General features: G+C 36.3%; 1 protein-coding gene across 3 annotated transcripts in view; it reads right to left on the bottom strand.

The window, feature by feature from the left end:
- Nucleotides 1-15,333, bottom strand: part of ADAMTS3 (ADAM metallopeptidase with thrombospondin type 1 motif 3) — a 290,935-nt gene that overhangs the window by 233,046 nt on the left and 42,556 nt on the right. The window lies entirely within an intron of this gene.

Below are 15,333 nucleotides of genomic sequence, written 5' to 3'. Positions count from 1 at the left end.
GAAAAATAGACAATAAATCAAACTTATGTGTATCCCAATACAAAATGTTAGTAAGTTTGCCTGCGTCGTCTTCAAGCCCTAATTATTTGCATTATAGTTTAACGGGTTATCGACTTTTTTAAAGATCAATGAGAAAATATGTTCACAATAAAATCATTCAAAGAGTATCTTTCTACCAGTTCTCTTGCTTCCCAACTTTCCATTTTTTAAGTTTCGTTAATTTCCAACCCCTGCTTTCTTTTCTTTTCTCTCCTGAGATGTACTTCCTGATCCTAACCATGTTTACATTTTTAATATCTTCTAAATTTCTAACAGAAATAACAACCATGTATCTAACTTCAGGAAAGCACTGTGTGCAGATATACACATTATCTTAGTTTAAGTCAGACCAAAAAACCTCTATAATAAATACTATTCCTGCTTTATAAATGAGGAAACTATGACCTACAGAAGTCAATTAATCTTGTCCAATGTAACAAAGTTTCTAGATGGCAGAGCCAGGCTTTATCTAGTTCTAATTTACTTCAAAACCCAGTACTTGGGCTTCCCTGGTGGCGCAGTGGTTGAGAATCTGCCTGCCAATGCAGGGGACACGGGTTCGAGCCCTGGTCTGGGAAGATCCCACATGCCGCGGAGCAACTGGGCCCGTGAGCCACAACTACTGAGCCTGCGCGTCTGGAGCCTGTGCTCCGCAGCGGGAGAGGCCGCGATAGTGAGAGGCCCGCACACCGCGATGAAGAGTGGCCCCCACTCGCCGCAACTGGAGAAAGCCCTCACACAGAAACGAAGACCCAACACAGCCAAAAATAAAAATAACAAATAAATAATAAATTTTAAAAAATTAAAAAAAAAAACAACCCAGTACTTAACTTCGTCATCATGGTCAGTATAGACCAACCTAGTTAAGCTAACATAGTTTGATATTCATACACTTTACCTATATCCCTGCTTATTAGTCCAGTACAGAGAGGCCTGACTTCCATTTGCAAATACAAGTTTTTGAACTAGAGGTTCTATGTGTTTCACAAAGACAACTGACAATCTAGCTCTCTATTGCATCTCTGAAGCAAGAGCCCTCCAATGTTAATAAATTCAGGGCTTTGGGTATGTATTTTTTAGAGTGCATCAAGAGGACCAAAAGCTAGTAAAATCAAACTTTCAAATAGGCAGATTTCTGATATCAAAAAGTTGAATCAAAAATAGGAGAAAAAAATGTATCTTCTCCAAAACAGCTGAATTACCAGATGGAAGAAAGAGTTTAAGAAAAAGAGTGTCAAGTTCATAATCTGAGGGAAGAATCTAGGCTTTCGACAGTCAATGCACTCATTAGAACAGTTGGTATAACAGCTTGAATGGGATATTTCATCCCTACTCTCTGATGCTTTTCACTTCTCATCTGCTCTATCACTTCCTAATTCCTCCTCTCATGTCGTTAGTTTAAAAACGTGGTAGGGCAAAATACAGTCTTGCAAATAATAAATGTTCAATAAACTATCATTGTTGACTGGATTTAATGAAAACTGTGCTCATTCACCACTTTCATTTTATGGATGAGAATTAAAAAAAAAAAGATACTGAGAGGTTGAATTTTTCACGAAGTCACAAGAGGAGAAGCAGCATGCCTACTCTATGTCAGATGTTGGTCTAGAGGTTTTAAATTCTTTATAAAAGGTATGTTGACTCTTAGATCATCATCTTTTTCACAGAAAACATGACTCATTATAAATACGTACATTAGCAGATTATATTGACTAAATGTTCAGAAAAATAAACAGAAGACAATAAAGGAAGAAAAAGTTAACAGATTTTCTTCTCTCTGGAGAAGGAAAAAAGGATGCCTGTGCGTAAAATAGGTCCTTACAATTTTGCAGGAAGTAATTTCACTCCATTGCAAGAATCAATGACCTTCTTAAGAGGTGGCCTGAAGCCAAAAACAACCCACTAGATGAGAGTAAAGGGGAGAGTCACAGGGCCAACCAGCAAAGCAAAATTTTAATAGCAAATACTAAGAGAGACAGAAGCCCCAGGCAACATACATAGATAATCAGTTACATCATTCTGTAACTATCACCTTTGTTTCCAGATTTCCGAGGAGTGCACAGTCCATGGGGCAGTGACTCGTTAACAATACCTTTCCCTCCATATTCAGTGTTTTATTTTCTCCCTTTACATATAAACCAAAGCATATCACTGTAAAGTCAGGTTTTATATGCTGACTAGCACAGAACCAAACAAATCTGGTATATATTAATTAGTAAAGAGCTCTATTCTGCTAAAAAGAGTTTAATAATCTAAATAAGCACTACATCAATAAGAACTCTGATGCGTTCATAAAGCTTGATTTGTAAAAACTTGGGCCCTTTCCTTATCTATCTTCTTGGCCACATTTGAAGTAGAGAAAAAATATAAAGAACTGTCCAAATCTTATGCACTTTGTGTTTGAGTCCAAAAGTTTCTATACATGTTACTAGAGCCAGAAAAGTTACACAATTCAGTTTCTTATTACTCAAGTTGAAAAGGCTATGTTTACACTGTTAAGAAACTTACACTTTCTATACTATTATCTTTGTGTTTAGAAAGAATGCAGGTGACATTCACTACCTCTTTGTACAAAAGGGAAAAATATGAGAAGGGAAATTCTGTCATACCACTTCAAAACTTTGTCTTGTAGAAATACACAGTTGAGGTGACAACACATGTAATAACAATTCCAAAATAAATAGCTAGAAAATAATCTAGTCACACCTACTCGTTTCAGTTCAATTATTTCTTAATTACCTGCAGCAAACCCCACCCCCAACTTTCCCACAGTAACCCATATCCACTAGGTGTGCTGCCAGCCCAGATCCTGAGAACGTTACAATTTAGGGAAAAGACTTTCTTGGAATATATATGTCAGCATGGTAGAAAGGAAAAAGCATAAACCAGACCTACTAAGCAGCAAGAATTTTGCATGGAGACAAATTAACACATTATTTCCTAGTTCAATTCAGCACTGTGTCTGTTCTACTTCTTCCCATATAAGCAATCTTGTTCACCACAAACATACCATGTGCCCACTATGTGCCCGTCATTATGCTAAGTGCTAGGGATAGAAGATGACAATGATGGGAAAGCTTTTTCCTCATTTCTTCCATTTAACCTTTTGACATGAGTTGTAAGTTTGTAAAAAGAAATTCATTAGACTCTTCCCAAGATCCAGTTCTATCTCCTATAAATATAACATAAGAAAGGAGCATATGTGATCCTACAGAGGAAATTTTCAACCTACAGGCTTGGCAAAATGAGTTGATAAAATCCGGAATGATTAAGGGATCATCAAAGCAGTAGTTTTTAATGTGGCTTTCTAGCCACATCTTTGAATGTAATAAACCAAGTGTTCCTATTTTGTGCTTTGTCTTGCTGAAAGCAGCATTGTTCATGCAAGTGTTCATTTCAGAAACATTTTACTAGAGTAAAATAACTCCATCTTGTGGATTGTCACAACCATGGCATTCAGATCTCATCTTTCTTCAAGTTTGTAGCGACAGGACTATCATCAGCTTGCTACCATACAACCTTCACAATCTGTAGAATGCTTGTTTCCTATTGGATATTAACCCTCACAAGCACCACTCCAGTACCGCTGAGGTGTGTAAAAGTGCCTGCCACTCCCAGTGTCATCACTGCTACCACCACGACTGAGCTTAGCTGTTCCAGACCACCAGGACCAGTATTGCTTAGTATCAGAGGTAGTTGGTTTTCCTGTGAGTAGTACACCAGCCCTATTCATTTTTAAATCCATTGAAATTCCTAAGAGAACAGATATTAAAGAGTGAGGAGGGTTCTTTAAAGCTGAGATATGGGAGAGGGGGCCCAATGGCTTCGCCACTGTATGTGGTCTTCTGTCCTTTTGCACACTCTTCTCCCATTTACTTTCTGAAGATGATAATTATGATTCTATATACTTCAACTCAAATACACCTAGGAAATAACACACTTATGATAACAATAAACACTGAGCCACACAACAGTAAAACTCTTCCATTTTGATGCCATATTTTGAAAGCTCAAAACCTAAAGGGACTTGTCTCCTCCCATCCTCACCCCTCACTTTGCACAGTAACACTTTCTAATATCCAGTATTTCTTCCTGGCGTCATTCCAGTTCCCACCTTGGGTGGCTGTCAGAGCCTTGACACTTTGCTTGTCCAAAGGGAAGTTATTAGATATTAAATGCATGAACCAAATAACTGAAGGTCTCTTCCCTATGTTATCCACAAGTTTAAAATGGAAGGGAAGCAAAGCTTTCAGAAATGTTTTATCCTAAAGACAAATGTAAATGTATTTTATCCTATCACTTAAAGCTACAGAAACTTCTACTCTGGAAATAGGTATACAGATACTACCACAAAATCCGGACCATGTTGTGTACCATGATGAAAAAAGTAGGAATAGTAAGGCCTTGGCATGTAGCAGAATTAGCACCTTTTTTTTCTATTTTGATAAGTTATTCCTTCTGTTCTATAGAATGTACCTTTAAACACACTCTTTTGGAGAACTTGCAAAACACTTTCCTGTCGTTCTCTTACATTATGGAAATGACATGACTGAAGACACATCAATGAGAATCTTTTACTTACTATACATCATTTAATATTATATTAAACATTAAAATATTTTATCAGAAGATAGCTCAAAAATTATTAACCCAGAAGAATATCATAAAGTACCAGCTAAGTTTTATTTAAGGAAAGTATATTTTCACACTCTTAAATATGATATCATAGGATTACAAACATTCAAGGGTTCTGCAACTAGAGCACAAGTATTGAAAATTTGACAGTCTCCTCCAACAAAATCTCAACTTTTCTTGTTATAGGTTAACAATCATTGTTAGAAAAATAATGTCTGTTTGCATTAAAATTGACCAGCTAAGCTCAACATTATGCAGAAGTTTGTCTAAATAAGTTGAACAACAACAACAAAAATTTTAAATACATTGTTGAAATCACACTACTAAAGATAAGCCTTCATTTGTGCTTTGAGGATCTTTCAGCTCAGTTAAAAGATAATAAAAACCTACTAAATTTGCTTTTCCTACTTGAGACTTTCAAAAACTCTGGTAATTTAAAAATTTAGATATCAGCTGTGCCGCCTTTAGCTGTCTGGCCTCTGTATTTATACATAGGGATGCTTCCGCAGACGATTACAGCTATGTATGTTCAGACATAACTAAAAGGACTAATACGTAGCCCTTTTTTTTTTCCATATTACATGTAGTAAAATATGTCTTTTGCCTTCTGGAGCTAACCAGTATATGCTGAAGCTGGCAATATTTACAATTTTGCTCAAAAGCAAACACTCTGTTTCTGATTGCTGTGCTCCATCCTGGTCTAACTGCTCCCTATAACTTTTTATATGATCCACAGTGCCTTTGGCAATTGAAATCTGACTTCCTGGCATCCTTGCCATTGGATCACTGACAGTGTCAGCTCCACTCACGGTTAATTAAAAAAAAAAAAAATGACATCACAACTCAAACCATCTTATGTTGCGAGAAATAGATGTGATAAAAAGGTTTTTTACTAGGAAAGCCTGGAAAAAAAACCACTTTGTTTTCAGAAGAAAAAGTATATTCATGAGAATACAATTGTCAAAGGAATATAGGATGAAACTACCATCTTGGTGCATCTACTATACTATATTTATCAGAGAATACTGACTTGTCATAGACAAGGAGAAAAGAATGTTCTAACTCACCCTGGAATACTCTCATATACAAAAAATGTGTTATTAATAAATGAGATGCATCTAGAACTAAAATGTTACTTAAGAATGTAGAATTCACTCACAGACTTTCCTCTCTCATTAACTTCCATATAAAGATACCTAATACTTTCAGTAAGAACAGAATTCTTGGCCACTTAAGTAGAAAGGTGGTTCAAAAGTAAATGATCTGAATGATCAGTGTTACAATAATTCAACTCCAAACCTCTGAACTAATTACACGTAGTTCTTACTTTTTTGACACTATTCACAAGCTAATACAAAATCCTTTAAAGCAGGGTGTTCCAGAGTGTGGTCCACAGACATCACAATCATCTGGAATCTTAAGACCCCACCAGACCTACCAAACCCAAAGCTCTGGAAGGCAACCCAGACATCTGTATCTTTAGCAATCACCCCGGCTGAGACTCATGCCAAATGAAGTTGGAGAACCACTGATCTAGAATCTGAAAGGTCTGAAAATGACTTCAGAAGATATTTTTTATTCTTTTGTCTACAGTGTGTGAACTACAATGAGAAATTTCTTCCCATTATTAAAGTATAATGAGAATCTATCTAAAATGATCAATTCATAATGTAAGTAGCAAGCTTTTGATTTTTGCTGACAGCACGGTACTTGTTTTTAACTATAGTAAATCAAGTTCTGGATCAGAAGCCAAACGCACACCAGAAGGAAAAGCTTATTTCAACAGGAGGATCTACGCCTACTGATATATAAGAATATTCATAAAAGTCAATATAAATTGTACTCAGACCAAATGACGTGAGAACACACTTCTTAGCCTAAAGAAATAAACTGCCTTCATTAACAACCAAAAAATGACTTTCCATATTAAGCTGACCTCAGCACCTGTTATTTGTTATACTCTATAAAAATGTATCTTTGGGGCCCTCTTGTATTTCTTCAAATTTTCTCTTTGAGGGAAGAAAAGCAGTAGTAACATACTATAGTATGTTACTCAGTATGTCAACCACAAGAGTAGTAAATTAAGGAAAAAAGTGGCAGAGATCATCCAAAAGCAGTATATAAAGTACGCATGTGTGGGTATGTATATCTGCATATGTGAGTGTGTATAAATCTTGATTTAGTTTCAGAGACCTCTTAAGTCCATTTTTTCACTTTTTTTTTAAAGAACTGCAAAGCGCCATCACTGTCTATGGCAGGCTTCTTGTGTTTGCCTGTCCAGCATCTCTTTTCCCTTGTGGGGGAAGTACATCTCATGGTAACCACACCTCATGCCTCTTTTGGAGAGCAACGGCTCTGTGGTTCATTTGGCTCCAGTAGACCATCAATTATAATGCCATATTTCAAAGGGTGACCCAATCCAAGATGACCTAATTAGAATCTCACTCCTGGGAATTTGAATCTAGAGAAAAACCATACACGATGATAATGGCTGAAACCCAACCATTCCCACCTCCCCAAAAATAGATTTTGACAGAGAGTTCTTGAGCTGTCCTGGGTCCTGCCCTCTTGAAACTTGGCTCTTTGGCTTTTCCTTCAAGTTCTGTAAGTTACCTAATATACTTCCAGTATTTCCAGTATTTTCTATCATTCCCTGTTAATCAATACTATTTCTCTTGCCAACAACAACAAAAAGCCAACTGATAAGGATGGAATATATTGAGAACACACCTTGCTTTGGTCCACTATTTGTAGGGCACAGTTTCTCAATGAGCATTTAAACCACTACAAAATCCCAACACTTTCTCCATGAAATCCTTTCAGAATGATGAAAAATCAGAAGCCACCCTTGCATTTATCCTACTAGCCCAACATGAAACTCTCTATAGGCACTTTGTTTACTTTCTACCTAAGGACTTGAAGTCCCTTGTTTTTAATGTCCAATACAGAGTTAAATGCCCTTATCTTTTTTGACTTGCATGTTAAATACATTATTGCCCATCCACATGGGTAATATAAATAAATGCCCATGTATTTATGCTTATCTTTTAAGTCATTTATGCCCCTATTCACATCAAGCATGTAATTTTTAGCTTAGAGTATACACAAATAACACAATAACTTGGAAATGCACACTATCATTCACTATGCAGAATAATATGCATAGTTATATGCCCAATTCGAAAAGTACATCAACTAACTGCAATAAACAAACACATGCACATTATAAAATACACATAAGTCTTTAAAGTACAATATGAAAGTCCCCCTATGTAGACACACTTCACTCACCCTCCAGATTTCCTCTCTGCTACTACTGCTAAGAATTGGGGTGTTAGCTTCCATTCTGTACCTCAACAATGACTCATCCATAGTAATGGTTCTGAAGAAGTCTAGAGGCAGACTGAATGTGAGAGTTAAAATAGATTAAAATTTTTAAATTGTTAAAATTTCCCACCAATAACTCTTGGACTGAAAAAGTTATTTTTATTTTACTTTTCTAAGATATTTTTCAAGGCAACTGTAGAAAACAATGAGCATGGTCCTATTTAACAAGGGGAAATCAGTCAAAAAGGATTTAAATGATTTTCTGATACCTGAGAAAAATAAGAGTTGGGGAAAATATTTTATGTTTTTAAGACAGAAACTTTGAAATATCTAGCTGATTCAACCATGAATATATTTCATTATATCAATAGTTAAGTCACAATCACTTGTAGCTATTTACTAGTAGATTCTATAAGACTTTCTTCTCAGGAATGCTATTTTGGCATTATTTGAGTTAACAAGAGCAATTTTATTTTTTACCAATTTAAACTTGTCCCTAAATTATATCATTTGGTTTCTATAAACATTCTGTTCTTGGAGTTTGTTTCCTTTGCTCAGCCATTTCTGTCTCTTCCTCTGGCCCCTACTCTTCTTGCTCTAGAAACATAGGTATTCTCTGTATATGTGGAGTCAGAGGGTACTTGGGGAATCTCTGTACCTTCTGCTCAATTTTGCTGTAAACCTAAAATTGCTTTTTGAAAAAGTCTATTTAAAAAAATCGGTATTCTCCAAAGCTCTATACTTCAGCTCTCCTATCTGGACATTCTCAACTCTATCCACTGTCCCAGCTTCAGTTACCTCCTTTATGCCCTTGTCTTCCAAATTCCTCCCTGGCCATGGTACTCTCTCCAGAGTTGTACCCCCAACTTCCAAACGTCTACTAAACATCACATCTTCACATCCTGTTGGCACTTCACATTCAGTGTGTCTTAGGGAGAATTTATCAAATGTTTTTCTTCTCCTGTTCTTCTATTTTCCAGATTTCCTAATCATGCCAACTCAAAACTTTCAGCTCGTCTTTGATCCCCCTACACACACTCTCCTCTTCCTCTCCATCCACATTAGTTGCCAAATTGTAGAAATTCCACTCAGTAATGTTATTCAACCTTTCCCTTTTCACTCTGTCCATGGGTACTTCTCTAGTTACTAATCATACTACCTATTATTGTACTGTATTGTGTCATTGTACTGTAGCTACTGCACTTAGCCTTTGAACTGCTCTCTATCATTTCCCTTCTACTTCTATTTCACTCCACACCATGTAACCTATGTAATTAATCTTCCTGAATACAATTCTGATCAGGACACTCTTGTTTATAGCCACTCCAAACCTCTTTACAATGTTCTATGATGAAGCCAACTAAAGTTTTCATTATCCTCCTTCCTTCCCCATACTTGTCCTGTCCAAGTCTCTATTTCAATATTTTCCTCCCTATGAACTGGCATTCCCTCTCTTTCCTATTTCTCTATGCTTCAAAATTAAATATTCTTTAAGACTCACCTCCCTGAAGTCTTCCTTGACTGCTAGAATGGGAGATGGGAGTAAATATTCTTGTCATTCTGTCCTCTGAATGCCCATTTGCCCATCTCTCCACACCCAGATAGATAAATAGATAGATGGATAGATAGATAGATAGATATCCATTGCATTTTCATTGGTATGACAGTTATTTCTATAACCCCTGTGTTATCAGACCTTGCCCATCTGTGGGCACAGTCAGATGAGTCTTAATAGTAATAAATTAAATGTCACCAACTCTTGTACCCACTAATATGGGATTTCTAGGCCCATACAAGTCACAAGTATTTCTGGAAGACTCCAAGAGATGTTTCCCATATACTTGTGAACAATTCTCTCACTGAAGTTTTTATTTAAATATCCTTTTATATTTCCATGGAACTCAGACATAAATCTATCAAGAGGTACAGCAGAAAAAATATGAAGAACAATCATTATTCTATGCTCAGAATTGTTACATCCCTCAATGCCCAAGACCAAGTCAAGCTCAGAATAGCTGGATTCTTCTTCCCTGAGGTAAGCTCTCTCTCAGGAGGCTCATAAGATGTTCATGCAGTAGGTTTCTCCTAAGTTTACCTAACCAGTCTACCAGCTGTGCTCCACACCTGTCTATATTTCTGCCCAGACTCAAACTGTAGTCCCCATTCCTCATTGTACTGTAAACTCTCAAAGACCATGTTTAAATAATCTATATCCATCCTCACCAAAACATTTCACATACTTTCATATATACAATCAGCCCTTAATTGCAAAATAAATTAAAATAAAATAAACAAGAAGTCTAAATTAATGGTAATTTAGCAATATTTAAAAATCAATCCAAATATTTATAACTTTTATGTCAGATAATCCAAATCCTAAGTATTTAGCCCTAATTCTACACAGTCAGTGGTCAACCTCCCTTACCTATTTCTCCAATGCTTACACTCCCTTAAAATAACAAACGTCTTCTGAAATCATTTTCAAAAGGGTGAGAATGAGAACCTGGTATACAGTCTACAGGACTGTTATTAAACATAATACATATAAAGTACTTAGCAGAGTGTCTGGCATGTAATCAGCACTCAAAAAAATCTTTGTTTATATTATTCTCATTGTAAAAGCTAGATTTGCTTATAATTGTTCCAAGACCAAATTCTACAAACACCCTCATTCAGATTCGATGGAGAAATCAAAAGCTTTATAGACAAGCAAAAGCTAAGAGAATTCAGCACCACCAAGCCAACTCTACAACAAATGCTAAAGGAACTTCTCTAGGTGGGAAACACAAGAGAAGAAAAAAACCTACAAAAACAAACCCAAAACAATTAAGAAAATGGTCATAGGAACATACATATCGATAATTACCTTAAACGTGAAAGGATTAAATGCTCCAAACAAAAGACACAGGCTTACTGAATGGATACAAAAACAAGACCCATGTATATGCTGTCTACAAGAGACCCACTTCAGACCTAGGGACACATACAGACTGAAAGTGAGGGGATGGAAAAAGATATTCCATGCAAATGGAAATCAAAAGAAAGCTGGAGTAACAATACTCATATCAGATAAAATAGACTCTAAAATAAAGAACGTTACAAGAGACAAGGAAGGACACTACGTAATGATCAAGAGATCAATCCAAGAAGAAGATATAACAATTATAAATATATATGCACCCAACATAGGAGCACCTCAATACATAAAGCAACTGTTAACAGCTCTAAAACAGGAAATCGACAGTAACACAATAATATTGGGGGACTTTAACACCTCACTTACACCAATGGACAGATCATCCAAACAGAAAATTAATAAGGAAACACAAGCTTGAAACGACACAATAGACCAGATAGATTTCATTGATATTTATAGGACATTCCATCCAAAAACAGCAGATTACACTTCCTTCTCAAGTGCGCATGGAACATTGTCCAGGATAGATCACATATTGGGTCACAAGTCAAGCGTCAGTAAATTTAAGAGAATTGAAATCATATCAAGCACCTTTTCTGATCACAACGCTATGAGATTAGAAATCAATTACAGGGAAAAAAACGTAAAAAACACAAACACATGGAGGTTAAAAAATACATTACTAAATAACCAAGAGATCACTGAAGAAATCAAAGAGGAAATCAAAAAAATACCTAGAGACAAATGACAATGAAAACACGACGATACAAAACCTATGGGATGAAGCAAAAGCAGTTCTAAGGGGAAGTTTATAGCAATACAAGCCTACTTCAAGAAACAAGAAAAAATCTCAAATAAACAATCTAACCTTACACCTAAAGGAACTAGAGAAAGAAGAACAAACAAAACCCAAAGTTAACAGAGGGAAAGAAATCATAAAGATCAGAGCAGAAATAAATGAAATAGAAACAAAGAAAACAACAGCAAAGATCAATAAAACTAAAAGCTGGTTCTTTGAGAAGATAAACAAAATTGATAAACCATTAGCCAGACTCATCAAGAAAAGGAGGGAGGGCTTCCCAGGTGGCGCAGTGGTTGAGAATCTGCCTGCTAATGCAGGGGACACGGGTTCGAGCCCTGGCCTGGGAAGATCCCACATGCCGCAGAGCGGCTGGGCCCGTGAGCCACAACTGCTGAGCCTGCGCGTCTGGAGCCTGTGCTCCGCAACGAGAGAGGCCGCGACGGTGAGAGGCCCGCGCATCGCGATGAAGAGTGGCCCCCGCTTGCCACAACTGGAGAAAGCCCTCGCACAGAAACGAAGACCCAACACAGCCAAAATCAATCAATCAATCAATCAATCAAACATACGCATCTGATTCAAGATCCTCAATTAAAAAAAAAAAAAGAAAGAAAAGGAGGGAGAGGACTCAAATCAATAATATTAGAAATGAAAAAGGAGAAGTTACAACAGACACTGCAGAAATACAAAGTATCCTAAGAGACTATGACAAGCAACTCTATGCCAATAAAATGGACAACCTGGAAGAAATGGACAAATTCTTAGAAAGGTATAAAGTTCCAAGACTGAACCAGGAAGAAACAGAAAATATGAACAGACCAATCACAATTAATGAAACTGATTAAAAATCTTCCAACAAACAAATGTCCAGGACCAGATGGCTTCACATGTGAATTCTATCAAACATTTAGAGAAGAGCTAACACCCATTCTTCTCAAACTCTTCCAAACAATTGCAGAGGAAGGAACACTCCCAAATTCATTCTATGAGGCCACCATCACCCTGATACCAAAACCAGACAAAGATACTACAAAAAAAGAAAATTACAGACCAATATCACTGATGAATATAGATGCAAAAATCCTCTACAAAATACTAGCAAACAGAATTCAACAACACATTAAAAGGATCATACACCATGATCAAGTGGAATTTATCCCAGGGATGCAAAGATTCTTCAATATATGTAAATCAATCAATGTGATACACCATATTAACAAACTGAAGAATAAAAACCATATCTCAATAGATGCAGAAAAAGCTTTTGACAAAATTCAACACCCATTTATGATAAAAGCTCTCCAGAAAGTGGGCATAGAGGGAACCTACCTCAACATAATAAAGGCCATATACAACAAACCCACAGCAAACATCATTCTCAATGGTGAAAAACTGAAAGCATTTCCTCTAAGATCAGGAACAAGACAAGGATGTCCACTCACACCATTATTATTCAACATAGTTTTGGAAATCCTAGCCACGGCAATCAGAGAAGAAAAAGAAATAAAAGGAATACAAATTGGAAAAGAAGTAAAACTATCACTGTTAGCAGATGACATGATACTATACATAGAGAATCCTAAAGATGCCACCAGAAAACTACTAGAGTTAATCAATGAATTTGGTAAAGTTGCAGGATATGAAATTAATGCACAGAAATCTCTTGCATTCCTATACACTAATGATGACAAATCTGAAAGAGAAATTAAAGAAACACTCCCATTTACCATTGCAACAAAAAGAATAAAATACCTAGGAATAAACCTACCTAAAGAGGTAAAAGACCTGTACTCAGAAAACTATAAGACACTGATGAAAGAAATTAAAGATGATACAAACAGATGGAGAGATATACCATGTTCTTGGATTGGAAGAATCAATATTGTGAAAATGACTATACTACCCAAAGCAATCTACAGATTCAATGAAATCCCTATCAAATTACCAATTGCATTTTTTACAGAACTAGAACAAAAAAATCTTAAAATTTGTATGGAGACACAAAAGACCCCGAATAGCCAAAGCAGTCTTGAGGCAAAAAAATGGAGCTGGAGGAATCAGGCTCCCTGACTTCAGACTATACTACAAAGCTACAGTAATCGAGACAATATGGTACTAGCACAGAAACAGAAATATAGATCAATGGAACAGGATAGAAAGCCCAGAGATAAACCCACGCACCTATGGTCAAGTAATCTATGACAAAGGAGGCAAGGATATACAATGGAGAAAAGACAGCCTCTTCAATAAGTGGTGCTGGTAAAACTGGACAGCTACATGTACAAGAATGAAATTAGAATACTCTCTAACACCATACACAAAAATAAACTCAAAATGGATTAAGAACCTAAATGTAAGTCCAGACAGTGTAAAACTCTTAGAGGAAAACATAGGCAGAACACTCTATGACATAATTCACAGCAAGATCCTTTTTGACCGACCTCCTAGAGAAATGGAAATAAAAACAAAAATAAACAAATGGGACCTAATGAAACTTAAAACTTTTGCAAAGCAAAGGAAACTACAAACAGGATGAAAAGACAACCCTCAGAATGGGAGAAAATATTTGCAAATGAATCAACGGACAAAGGATTAATCTCCAAAATATATAAACAGCTCATGCAGCTCAATATTAAAAAAACAAACAACCCAATCCTAAAAGATCTAAACAGACATTTCTCCAAAAAAGACATACAGATGGCCACGAAGCACACGAAAATCTGCTCAACATCACTAAGTGTAGAGAAATGCAAATCAAAACTACAATGAGGTATCACCTCACACCAGTTAGAATGGGCATCATCAGAAAATCTACAAACAACAAATGCTGGAGAGGGTGTGGAGAAAAGGGAACCCTCTTGCACTGTTGGTGGGAATGTAAATTGGTACAGCCACTATGGAGAACAGTATGGAGGTTCCTTAAAAAGCTAAAAATAGAATTACTGTATGACCCAGCAATCCCACTACTGGGCATATACCCAGAGAAAACCATAATTCAAAAAGACACATGCACCCCAATGTTCACTGCAGCACTATTTACAATAGCCAGCTCATGGAAGCAACCTAAATGCCCATCTACAGAAAAATGGATAAAGAAGATGTGGTACATATATACAATGGAATATTACTCAGCCATAAAAAGGAATGAAATTGGGTCATTTGTAGAGACGTGGATGGATCTAGAGACTGTCATACAGAGTGAAGTAAGTCAGAAAGAGAAAAACAAATATCATATATTAACGCATATATGTGGAACCTAGAAAAATGGTACAGATGAAATGGTTTGCAGGGCAGAAATTGAGACAGAGATGTAGAGAACAAACGTATGGACACCAAAGGGGGAAAGCAGTGGCGGGGTGTGTGTGATGAATTGGGAGATTGGGATTGACATGTATACACTAATATGTATAAAATGGATGACTAATAAGAACCTGCTGTATAAAAAAATAAATAAGATTCAAAAATTCAAAAAAAACCCTCAAAATTGACTATTTGTTAAATTACATATAAAAGTATACTGTACATTGCCAAATACTGTACATTGCCTACAGCTTATATTAAAGTCTAACTTTGTCAATAATCTCCTCTATTAAAATTGAAGTTATTTATAGTTTTT

Source organism: Balaenoptera acutorostrata, chromosome 5 (assembly GCF_949987535.1).
Source record: "Balaenoptera acutorostrata chromosome 5, mBalAcu1.1, whole genome shotgun sequence".
Classification (NCBI taxonomy): Eukaryota; Metazoa; Chordata; class Mammalia; order Artiodactyla; family Balaenopteridae; genus Balaenoptera; species Balaenoptera acutorostrata.
This window is presented reverse-complemented; position numbering and strand designations above follow the sequence as displayed.